The sequence below is a fragment of the Mytilus edulis genome, unplaced genomic scaffold (assembly GCF_963676685.1).
Source record: "Mytilus edulis unplaced genomic scaffold, xbMytEdul2.2 SCAFFOLD_152, whole genome shotgun sequence".
NCBI classification, from domain to species: domain Eukaryota; kingdom Metazoa; phylum Mollusca; class Bivalvia; order Mytilida; family Mytilidae; genus Mytilus; species Mytilus edulis.
This window is the reverse complement of record NW_027267656.1, coordinates 1-10,403: the sequence shown is the minus strand read 5'-3', so window position 1 is coordinate 10,403 and position 10,403 is coordinate 1.

The following is a 10,403-nucleotide window of genomic DNA, read 5'->3' as shown; positions in this document are numbered from 1 at the left end:
AAATTGTCAGAATTTCTGTAAACAAGTGTTACATTACTTTCATGTAAATATAAGAATGAGAAGGTGTGGTATGGTTGACAAATGAGACAACACTCCACCAGAAACCATGTCATAAAAGTTTACAACTAAGTATTCGCAAATATGTTAATTATCTACTTGAAGCTTTACAGCAAAACAAAGACTTCTTACTTTCTGCAACCATGTTGGCTAAAGAATATATCACTTAATCTGTTCTTTGTAAGTTGTTGGCCCTTAATATTCAGCTTTGATCGTTCCCTAAATCTGCATTTGGAATAATAATATTAGAACTGATATAATTCTGAAAATAGCAGGCCAATACTTCCACATCAGTGTCAAAAGATTTTATACCAATGGAATCGTAATCTTTGTCAGCTACGTGTTTTGCATGAAGAAACATCTTTGTGTCGGCTTCTTCCTGTATGATTAGAAGCTCAATGCATTCTACACTTTTACTATTTCATTTTCAACATATATTTTGTGGCACATACTTCCATATGATACAAGTAAATAGTAAAGCGCTTCGGTCGTAACTTTCAACGTTATGTTTTCATTTTTATCGGTTGTATGACGATCATAATTATATTGCCTCGTATCAATGATTTTAGTTAATATTTTTTTGGTACGGTAGGAATACTGAATGCATGGTGTCTCAATTAAGGTTGTGCTAGTCTACAATGTGGGAGGTTTTTGATATATATATATGTCGTGTACAAGTTGCGATTTTGTACAGGTTATAACATGTACAAAAATATTGTACATGTTATAACTTGTATAATGCAAAAATACAAGTTATAACATGTACAAAAGTACCTCATACATGTTATAACCTGTACAAAATATTGCTTAAAAATGGTTTTAACTTGTACAAAATCGAAAAATAAGGATATTTTTCTATTATCGCAACAGATGATATTGACCTCAACAACATTTTCATAACTTTTTTTATTATTCCTTCATGTTAGTGTGTTTTTTCCTTTTTTGAGACAGTTAATGTCCAGGGGTCGGTATTACAAAGCATTCCTAAGACCTGTCATAAGATATATCTTAGGAAATGTCTTATGATCCTCTTATGACTATCTATGGACATATCTTTATTTGATGAATTATAATTGTGAGTGTCCACTTTGAAGGCAATAGTAAAATACTTTCATTCTAGTTGACATTAAAAGACATAAGAGGATAGCCAGAATAGATGTGTCTACAAATAAAATTGGGAATTGAAACGGGGTATGTGTCTAAAAGACAACAACCCGCCCATGAAGCAGACAACATCCAAAGGCCACAAATAAATGCTTTATATATATCTGAAACATCAAAATGACATTTGTCTCATGCAATGATCTTATAGTTTATAAACAAAAATTGAGTTATAAATTTACACAAGTCATGCTGAAGGCCAAAAATGTTGAAGAGTAGATCCAAAGATATTGATAATGAAGCGTGGTCCGATGAAAACTATTTCCTCTCTCTCTCTTGCTTTTACATGGTAAGCATATAAGACATTGTTTTAGTCTTTGCATGCTATAAAAACGAGAGGGAGGAGTATTTCCCAAAATTATTAGGAATCGTTCTTAAATTTTTTTGGAAGAATTAATTACTAGTATCTAATGTAATTGTCATTGAGGAATGCAAGCTTTTAGTAAATATTTTCACACTTATTTAAGCCATAATGAATATAAAACATACAATTACACGAAAACACATTTTGCCAACATAAATCATGAAACATATATTTCTGAAACTTTTTGATCATTGTCCTCTACAGAAAAAGACATGTTCTGGCCTATTTATTGTTGTTCTTTATGCATGTTATGCATTGGTGAATTTAAATGTATATTTTACTTCATTAAGATTTATTTTAAATTTTGTACAAGTTCAAACCATTTTTAAGCAAGATTTTGTACAGGTTATAACATGTATGAGGTACTTTTGTACATGTTATAACTTGTATTTTTGCGTTATACAAGTTATAACATGTACAATATTTTTGTACATGTTATAACCTGTACAAAATCGCAACTTGTACACGACATATATATAATATATATATCTTATTTCACTGAAATTAAGAGTACCTACTAAGATCAAATATTAGTAGATTGGAGCCAAGATACTGTTACAAGGTATCTATATAAACTCATCATAGATGGATACCGGGATATAAATTTTGCCGGTTTTTGCGCCAGACGCGCGTTTTGTCTACAATAGACTTATCAGTGACGCTCGATTCAAATCAATTTAAAAAGGCAAATAAAGTCAAATAAAATTAAAAAGGTCAAATAAATTAAACGCTTATATCAAACTTATAGCTCTGGTTTTGTATAAGTTGAAACCATTCATATCATATATAAACGTATACCATAAACATTATTTTCAGCATTCATATGTATGTAATAGTTGCCGCTGTACTACATTAAGCGCCCATCTATCTATTTGTAGTTCGGCATTTTGAAAATTGAAAATTCTTTTCAAATTAAAGTTTATATCAGGATACGGTTAATAAAATTGTTAGCGCTTCGACAAAACAACAACACCCCACTTTTTGAGTTAAATGGTTGCTCCCTTATAGACAACGTTTGGACTGGTTATCATATACATACGTACATGTAGCTCCATTATGGGTCCTAGATCAACCACTGTTTTTAAATAGTAAATAAAAGGAAAGCGATTTTTTTGTATTAAGGGACATTATTGTTCCGTATTTGCATTTTGTTATTTGAACATGTTTAAGTTATCGTACGACAATCGACTTTTAGCAAAAAAGAAGAACACTGGTACATCCAGTCAGAAAAAAGTAAAATCACAAAAATACTGAACTTAGAGGAAAATCAATTCGGACAGTCCATAATCACATGGCAAAATCAAATAAAAAAACACATAAAAAACGAATGGGCAAGAACTGTCATATTCCTGACTTGGTACAGGCATTTTCAAATGTAGAAAACGCAGAATGGGTTGTGTAAAGAGAAGCCACAGTGTCAGTTGCATGATGGATTTTTTCATTTTTGGCCATACACCAATGTTGCTCTCGAAAAACCAGTACTATGTAAAACGCTGAATTTTAAGTAAAGAATTCAACTACGGAACGGCTTAAACTGAAATTTGAAAGCTAAGAAAAATAAGAACCGAAAAAAGTTGAAGAGGTGTTTGGCCAAAGTGAAGTTAAAACAAAATCCATCTATAAGGGCTACTTTGTCCGAGGGAGTTGAAACCTAAGTTTCTTCGTAATTTGTACGTGAACAACCTATTTTAAATTATCGATTTTTTTGTTGCCAGTGACGTATATTTCATAAATGTTCAGGAACAAATTAGCCATTAATACAACAGGGAGAACCAATGAAAGGAATGAAACCAAACATTGCATGAATATTCCTTATGAGGTGCTGACCAAGTGTTGTTACTTTGTAGCCTATCCATCATCCAAGATGGCCGTCAGCAGGGGACTTAGTTTAACATAGGACCCCGGGCTTTGGGAAATGCATACACATGACTTCTTTTGGAGAACCACCAAATCGAATGCAACCAAACATGGCATGCATATTCCTTATGAGGTGCTGACCAAGTGTTGTCACTTTGTAGCCGATCCATCATCCAAGATGGCCGCTAGCGAAGGACTTAGTTAAACATAGGACCCTTTGGGAAATACATACAAATGTCTTCTTTTAGAGAACCACTGAATGGAATAAAACCAAACATAGCATAAATGTACTTATGAGGTGCTGGCCAAGTGTTGTTACTTTGTAGCCGATCCATTATCCAAGATGGCCACCAGCTGGGGACTTAGTTTAACATAGGACCTTACCGGAAATGCATACAACTGATTTCTTTTAGAGAACCACTGAATAGAATGAAACCAAACATGGCATTAATATTTCTCATGAGGTGCTTACAAAGTGTTGTTACTTTGAAGCCGATCCATCTTCCAAGATTACCGCCAGCAGGGTACTTAGTTTAACACAAGACCCTATGGGAAATGCATACCAATGACTGACTTCTTTTAGAGAACCAATGAATGGAATGAAACCAAACATTGCATGAATATTCCTTATGAGGTGCTGACCAAGTGTTGTTACTTTGTAGCCGATCCATCATCCAAGATGGCCGTCAGCAGGGGACTTTAAACATAGGACCATTTGGGAAATACATACAAATGTCTTCTTTTAGAGAACCACTGAATGGAATGAAACAAAACCTAGCATGAATGTTTCTTATCTGGTGCTGACCAAATATTGTTACTTTGTAGCCAAATTTTATCTTTTTTTATATGACTTCAAAAACCCAAGTAGAGTCAGGTGAGCGATACAGGCTCTTGAGAGCCTCTAGTTTTACTTTGTTCTGGATTTAATACTTAGGATACCACTGGTTTTAGCAATGAGAAAATTTTGCACCATACATATAGAACACAACTACCATATGAATGTGTCGGTCCTTAGTAAGAAGCCTATAAAACAGGGCTTGTAATTTTTTGGTGTATATCTTGATTGTCCGTTTGTACATTGATGTGGCCATTAGTTTTCTTGTATATATTGTTTAACATTTGTCATTTCATGGCAATTTCTAACTGATTTATGTATAGTTTGTATCTGATTGTAAAAATGTTGTATGGTAAGCTTTATTTCTTTTTCATCATTTTGTCTAGAGCTGGTGTCTGATTACCAATCATACCTCCCTTTTTGTTTCTTTTTTATGAATAATGACAACAGTTTGATTTTAATTTTTATGTATGTACATGTAACAATATAAAACAGTATATATACATGTATAATCTCATTCCATCATTCATATTGGTCATTGTTGGTATATATTTATCTTTAAGTTTAACAATGTACGGTGAAAGAGTTATCTTCTAACAGATACTTCATATTTTAGTTATTGTGAAACCACTGGTTCAAAGGAAAAGTTTCACTTATTGCCCAAAATGGCCTAAAATATAAACTTTACCATAAAACTCCAAAAGGTTCACAATTTGGTTTGTAAATGGGTCTGTTTCAAAAGTCTCTACGCCCAATAAATCAGTTCTTTTTATAAAAGTACATTTTATGATCCAAATTTGTCAAAATGTGATGATTTGGGGCAATTTTCAGACCTGAAAGCTTTAAGCCTTTAGGAATAAAGATTTGGCCGCCACCTACCATCCAAAATGTTTTTCCAAATCTGATATATATTATTCATCAATATAAAAACTTTTTGGATCTTGGATGGCAGCCAAGGGTAATTATGCCAAAAACAATTAAAGTTTTACCATAGTTATCTGTGGTATAATTTTCACAATTATTCAATGGTTTTGTTGTGTATGATTTTTCGAAAAGAAAAATAAAGATGGCACGACCTGAACGAGTCTGCCTGATTTTTTTAAGTGACATATGAACAACAGAGTCAGTGTGGGGCCACTAAGCTGAACTGCCCGCTTTGCACCATCCAATATAAATAAAAGCCTAGGGTGGGAATCGAACCCACATACACCAACTCTGTTGTCCCTTTATTTTTAAATGAACAAAAAATTGTCAAGAACAAATTAAAAAAAATTTGTAAGGGTTCCGTGGAACCCAGTGTCTCGCCTTCTTTTGCTGTAAGTCGCAGGCTTAACAAAAATGAGGAAAAAAAATCAATAAAAATATTCCTTTTGATACTATCTTTTGATTGTAAGAAGCTTCTGTCCAAGTTTGGTAAAAATCCAGGATAGTTTATGAATCTAATAAATGTTTTAAAATCTTTAACTGCAGACTGTATGTAATGTTAACTGGAAGAAAAACTAAGTCCATTTATAAGTAAAATACAGATACAAAATTTCCTTCTAGATACTAGCCTTTGATCATAAACAAGCTTCTGTCCAAGTTTGTTACAACTTTAAAATAGTAAAAGAAATTAAGTTATTATTTTTTTTAAATTTTACCACAGAGTGCATAAATGTGTTGTTTCCTGGCAGAAAATCTAAGTCCATTTAAAAGTAAAATACGGAAAAAATGAATTTTTTTTTACAAAATTTACTTCTTGATATTATCTAATGATCATAAACAAGCTTCTGTGCAAGTTTGGTGCAAACCCAAGATAGTTTGAGAAAGTTATTAAAATTTTAAAAACTTTAACCACAGAGTGAATGTAATGTTTCCCCGCAGAAAAAATAAGTCCATTTATAAGTAAAATACATAAAAAAGGAACTTTATTTTTGCAAACTTTACTTCTGGATACTATCTTATGATCCTAAACAAGCTTCTGTCCAAGTTTGGTAGAAATCTAGTGTAGTTTAAGAAAGTTATTAAAATTTCAAAAACTTTAACCACAGAATGAATATTTGTGGAAGCCGCCACCGCCACCAATGACGACGAAGGAATGTAGGATTGCTTAGTCTCGATTTTTCGAATAAAGTCGAAGGCTCCACAAAAATGTATAAATGTGTTAAAATTTAATTATCAAATTATACATGAAAATATAGGTTGATTTTCGGTGATTCAGATGTCTACTTAGATTGTAGTCCCATATGCTCCACTGTACAGCTACATAAATATACAGAGTAAAAGGGTTTAAAATTGATGAGGCAGATTTTTTGGGGGAGGAGGGAGCTGAAGGCACACCCTTTTCAAGGAGCTTCATGTATGGTAAATGCTTAGTCCTTTTTTTATATAGTTTTACACAAAATGTTGACTTGCTAGACCCCTCCCCCTTTTAAATCTTCTGGATTCTCATCCGATTTGATATAAATCTAAACTGTTAACAAGGTTGCTTAAGTAATAACAATTATGTTTGGGAATTAAAAACAGATAGGTTCTTTTAAATGTAGCTTTTTGTTTAAATTATCTAGAATATACATGTACATGTACATGTGATTATAATCGTAGATATTTCAAATCACTGTTAAGTTGTTAACTAATGTGTGACTTGGGCTTCTGGTAAAAATTACAACATGGAATTATTCATCCAAACTCACAAAAAGATTGTTGAGATTTATATTTCCACAGAATAATAAATAGACAATAAAAATTTAAACATTTCGAGCATTTAACATTTTGATAAAATAAACTAATACACTAACCCTTTGCAATGTTGCAGTTCAACTTTTAATCAGGGAACTTTTAAAACATCTCTTGCAGTCATATACACTGCAGCAGAACATCCAATTTCTTTCTCTCTAACGTAACTCTTCAATGTATATGCGCATCCATCGCTGTGGAAAAATCTTGTCCAACCACCAAAGGAGTAGGTCCGGTAAGGACTCATTTTGGCCTCAAATTTCAGTTTCATCTGACGAAAGATTTTGACCACTTTTTAAAGACTTAAGTGTCTATTTCAATTGATTTAATTAGTATAAGTGAAAGATTTTAACTGATTTAGTCATTAAAAACGATCCGATTCAAGCTCAAATCTGAAAAATCTCTCACATATGCCAAAAAACGTCACTTTTCAGATGATTTTTGTCAAAAATGAAAGTGGCCGCATCCGTGTTCAACCTTTATATATGTTATGTATTATCATTAAATACAACTTACATTTCAATATTAAGGATGAACACGAATGCGGCCACTTTCGTTTTACAAGGAAACCGTCTAAAATTTAACTAAAATGATAGAATTTTGAAGATTTCAGTAATTTAGCATGACTTAATGGTGCTACATCCCGATATATGTGCATTGTATTGTCAAAAACAGCCCATATTTATGTAGCAGAAGCATTCAACTGTTCAATAAATAACTAACAGTTTACATTTTAACATTTTTGTAAAACTGTTATATTTTGGGGCCAAAAAGGGGTCTTACCGGATCTACTCCTTTTTTTTTTTGTGGGAATGAGCACTGTTGAATATTTTAAGTATTACATTTGTCTGTGGCAAATAAGAGTGAGTAATATTATTAAAAGAGAAACATTATTAAAAAGATAATCAGATGCTCCGCAAGGCGCAGCTTTATATGACCGCAGAGTTTGAACCCTGAACATTGGGGCAAGTATGGACACAACATTCAAGCTTGATACAGCTCTGAATTTGGATTGTGATTAAATAGTCGACACAACACACAGGTTTCTGACACATAATGAATGTGGTCGAAGAACTTAAAAACTTTAAATTTTAAATTGGACATTACCTATTATGGTCCAATATCCAAAATCTAAATACATGGTTAGATTCAGCATATCAAAGAACCCAAAGAATTTAATTTTTGATGAAATCAAATAAAGTTCAATTTTGGACCCTTTAGACCTCAATCTGATAATGGGGCCCAAACATCAAAAATCTAAATACATGGTTAGCATATATCAAAGAACCCCATATATGCAATTTTTGTTGAAAAATTTTGGACCGCAATTTGGACCAACTTGAAAACTGGGCCTATAATCAAAAATCCAAATACAGGTTTAGATTCAGCATATCAAAGAACCCCATGGATTCAATTTTTGATGAATTTAAACAAAGTTTAATTTTGGACCCTTTGGCCCCTTATTCCTAAACTGTTGGGACCAAAACTCCCAAAATCAATCTCAACCTCCCTTTTATGGTCATAAACCTTTTGTTTAAATTTAATAGATTTCTTTTTACATATACTTAAGTAATGGTGCGAAAACCAAGAAAAATGCTTATTTGGGCCCCTTTTTGGCCCCTAATTCCTAAACTGTTAGGACCTCAACTCCCAAAATCGATCTTAACCTTCCTTTTGTGTTCATTAACCTTGTGTTTAAATTTCATTGATTTCTATTTACTTATACTAAATTTATTGTGCGAAAACCAAGAATAATGCTTATTTCTGCCCTTTTTGGCCCCTAATTCCTAAACTGTTGGGACCAAAACTCCCAAAATCAATCCCAACCTTTCTTTAGTGGTCATAAACCTTGTGTCGACATTTCATAGATTTCTATTTACTTAAACTAAAGTTATAGTGTGAAAACCAAGAAAATGCTTATTTGGGCCCTTTTTGGCCATAATTCCCAGACTGTTGGGACCAAAACTTCCAAAACTTTCCTTTAATGGTCATAAACCTTGTGTGTAAATTTCATATATTTCTATTAACTTTTACTAAAGTTATAGTGCGAAAAACCAAAAGTTTTTGGACGCCGCTGACGATGCAAATGTGATACCAAAATATGACCAAAAATTTTTCAATTTTTGCGGTTGTATAAAAATGTTTGACTCATGCTTTAAAATCTATCTACTTTGTCTTTGAACAGGTTGGGCACAAGTCAGGAAATGTGGGATACATGTACATCATGTATTCCCTGCTTTCAGGGAACGTCCCTGTTTTTTGGTGTAAAACAAACCCAGTTAAAATGGGGTTTCCTTTTTTAATTCATGGCATGAAAATTACAAAAGGGCACGTTATAACTGCATCAGTAAAATTCGTAAATACTTATTAAAAATATTTTAGGAAATACAAAACATGAATATAAAGTGAAACCTTGTTTCTTCTAGAACTCGAAAAAACATACAAATCTTTGTTTAGGAATCAATTGACCAAGCTGCCTGATGCATGATCAAGGTGTAACTGAACATAACTGAATTATGTTCACTTCTGTTGAAAATTTTTATTCATTGAATTTTAATTCCCAAGTGATTACATACATGTATCTTTTTGTCATTTCATAATTGATAACCAAGGTATGAATTGGTGAACAAAATAGTTTTGTTGTGAGTTATGCATCAAATTAGACTTGAAATAAGCTGATTTTTTAACTAAACAAGAATGTGTCCATAGTACACGGATGCCCCACTCGCGCTTTCATTTTCTATGTTCAGTGGACCTTAAAATTGGGGTCAAAAATTAGAAAGATCATATCTTAGGGAACACGTGTACTAAGTTTCAAGTTGATGTAACTTTAACTTCATCGAAAACTACCTTGACCAAAAACTTTAACCTGAACTTCGCACTATCATTTTCTATGTTAAGTGGACCATGAAATTGGGGTCAAAACTATAATGTGGCATTAAAATTAGAAAGATCATATCATGGGGAACATGTGTACTAAGTTTCAAGTTGATTGACTTCAACTTCTTCAAAAACTACCTTGACCAAAACCTTTAACCTGAAGCGAACAGACGTACAGACAGACAAACGAACGGAGGCACAGACCAGAAAACATAATGCCCCTCTACTATCGTAGGTGGGGCATAAAAAACTCTTGCTATCATTAAGCATTGTAACCACAAGTAGAACCCCCTATGAAGTCAATTGGATTGATTATCTCCCCTAAATACATTATACACAAAGTATAACCTACCATTACCTCAAACCTGACAGCATAAAACAATCTTTTTGTTCACCCCCTATGAAGTCATTTGGATTGATTACCTCCCCTTAATACATTATAAACAAAGTATAACCTACCATTACCTCTGACAATTTCAGAGGGGCGGGCGGGGATGAAAATCTATCAATTAATTTTAATTGGCCTTACAGTAT